This window comes from Priapulus caudatus, unplaced genomic scaffold (genome assembly GCF_000485595.1).
Source record: "Priapulus caudatus unplaced genomic scaffold, Priapulus_caudatus-5.0.1 Scaffold165, whole genome shotgun sequence".
NCBI lineage: Eukaryota > Metazoa > Priapulida > Priapulimorpha > Priapulimorphida > Priapulidae > Priapulus > Priapulus caudatus.
Window position 1 is genome coordinate 141635 of NW_014577226.1, and position 3059 is coordinate 144693.

Consider the following 3059-nt stretch of genomic DNA (forward strand, 5'->3'; position numbering starts at 1 on the left):
TGGTGTAGCTACTGTTACATATGGGGTGGAATAGCTACTGTCATATGGGGGGAGGGGCTAGCCAGTGTTGTGAGGAGTAGCTACTGTTATGTGGGGGCGGTGTAGCTAGGTTACATATGGGTTGGTGTAGCTACTCTTACATATGGGTTGGTGTAGCTACTGTTACATATGGGGTGGAGTAGCTACTGTCATATGGGGGGGGGGGCTAGCCAGTGTTGTGAGGAGTAGCTACTGTTATGTGGTTTAGCTACTGTTATATGGGGGCTAACTACTCCTGTGAGGGTTAGCTACTGCTGTGTGGATGAGCTATTGCTGTTTTGGATAGTTAGTGCTGCACTGGCTAGCTACTGCTTCTACTTCTGGTAGTTAAGGCTCTGTGGATTACTGACTGCTACGCGAGGCATCTAATGCTGTAGGGGGTTTAACGACTTGTGTAGGCTATCTCCTGTTATGTGAAGGTTAACTATTGCTGTGTGGATGAGCTACTGCTACATGGTGTGTAGGTAGAGCTGTGGAGGTTAGATAATGCTGTGTGCATGAGCTACTGCTACAGGGTGTGTACATGAGCTACTGTTACATGGTGTGTACATGAGCTACTGTTACATGATGTGTACATGAGCTACTGCTACATGGTGTGTACATGAGCTACTGTTACATGCTGTGTACATGAACTACTGCTACATGGTGTGTAGCTAGAGCTGTGGAGGTTAGATAATGCTGTGTGCATGAGCTACTGCTACATGGTGTGTACATGAGCTACTGTTACATGGTGTGTACATGAGCTACTGTTACATGCTGTCTACATGAACTACTGCTACATGGTGTGTAGCTAGAGCTATCGAGGTTAGATAATGCTGTGTGCATGAGCTACTGCTACATGCTGTGTGCATGAGCTACTGCTACATGGTGTGTACATGAGCTACTGTTACAGTGTTACATGCTGTGTACATGAGCTACTGTTACAGTGTTACATGCTGTGTACATGAGCTACTGCTACATGCTGTGTTGAGCTACTGCTACATGCTGTGTACATGAGCTACTGCTACATGTGGTATCTACTGCTGTGTAGGCTAGCTACTGCTACATGTGGTATCTACTGCTATGTAGGCTAGCTACTGCTACATGTGGTATCTACCGCTGTGTAGGCTAGCTACTGCTACATGTGGTATATACCGCTGTGTAGGCTAGCTACTGCTACATGTGGTATCTACCACTGTGTAGGCTAGCTACTGCTACATGTGGTATCTACTGCTGCGTAGGCTAGCTACTGCTACATGTGGTATCTACTGCTGTGTAGGCTAGCTACTGCTACATGTGGTATCTACTGCTGTGTAAGCTAGTTACTAACAACTATATGGAGTAGCTGCTGCTGCTGTGTGGATGAGCTATACTGCTACATGGTGCCTTGCTAGTGTTATATCAGTAGTAGTTGTTTCTCTTTGGCCTCTCCACTCCTGTGTGCAGTAGGCACTGTTGTATGGTGTAATCACTGCTGAATGGGTGCTTAATTAGTATTGACTGTGCAGTAGCTACTGCTACTCCTAAAATAGACTGAATAATCAGGTATTGTATGGATTCATGGTCAGTCAATACAGGTGAAATTCTCGTCTGCAAGATGATAGCATCGGCTTAGATTTGTTAGCAAGAGCCTCTCTCGTTAATATCAGGAGCTATAATATTCGTAAATCACAAAGTTTATATATATGTAGGTCACGTGATATAGAAATGTCTTATAAAATGATCTTTCTCTGACTAGACAGCAGAGCGGGTGTTCGTAATAGTGTATGCTGCAGGTGAAGCAAGTAGCTAGCTAGGTTCGCCCATGTAGATGTGAGATATGAGGGTAGCGTCTCATGATCCTCACAATCATGTACATAAAATGTACACAACATCTGTGTTCACTACTTCACTTCTATATTGTTGTGTAATTGTGCAGTTACCACTGTGTTTACTTTAGTAGAATTGATTTTTGTAATATTCCCATGCCTACTGTTATAAACAACAGATGCGCCGTCTAAACGCTTTTTATCAAATTAAATTCGATCGGAAAAGGAAATTCCGTAAGTTTGGACTACATATATATATATATATATATATATATATATACTCAGTTTTGCTATTCATTTATAACGTCGGACACTGGATAATGATGACAGATATGTACAGAGTATATGTGTATTTGGTATGTACTCTTGTGGCATAAAAAATGTGTACAGTGCTAGATTGTTTCACTTTTTATTTTATTTCATTGCACATGACAAACAATCCTCCTCATAAACGCTCTGCGGCTATATACAGTGTGCTGACAGGCCGATGGCTAGGTGTAGTAGAGATTTCGTGGGTATTCGTTTAGATGTTCGTAGAACTCACATAAGCATAATGTACGGACGTGTCCGTCTTATACATTTCTCCCGGCAGAAGTTGAGAACGTTGAGGGATTTCATTTAATGCTTTGTGCATTCACGATAAGCTTACGGTCTAACTGTGTAGGACATTGGCAGTGGGATCAAGTGCGCCCTCCCTCCCCACCACCACGCTCACGCTACAGCATATATATATATATGTGTGTGTGCGTGCGTGCGTGCGTGCGTGCGTGTGCGTGCCTGCGTGTGCGCGCGCGCGAGCGTGGTGGGGAGGGCGTGGACTTGATCTCGCTGCCGGCGGTGGAGGCCTGCGTACGATAGGCGTGTGACGGTGAGAAGGGCTACTGGTAGCGCCCTCATGGAATCCAATACATTAGATTGGTCAAGCGACCTGTAAATACCTATAGACTTTTTAATACCTCACAACTATGTACAATTTTCATCATTCATTGCATTTAGATGTGAAACATTACAATACTATACAACACAATACAATACAGTTCAATGCAATGCAATACAATATAAATTTTATATAAAGTCGTTAATATTAGCTATCGCTAGGTTAATCGTTAACTGACGGCTATTTGACGACTAAAATTTACGTTATTGATGATTTCTTAGATTTATTATATCACATTGCCGTGGGCCTTTTGGCTATAGATTAAGTCATGTTACCAAACTTAAATTTGACATGTA

General features: G+C 42.8%; 1 long non-coding RNA gene across 1 annotated transcript in view; it reads left to right on the forward strand.

Annotated features, from left to right (window-relative positions):
- The window catches only part of LOC106806506, a 5648-nt gene extending 3430 nt beyond the window's left edge, over positions 1 to 2218 (forward strand). Inside the window, exon 2 of the long non-coding RNA XR_001393551.1 lies at positions 75 to 2218. This is a non-coding gene — a long non-coding RNA (uncharacterized LOC106806506). The remainder of the gene's footprint in view (positions 1 to 74) is intronic.
- The last annotated feature ends 841 nt before the right edge of the window (positions 2219 to 3059 follow it).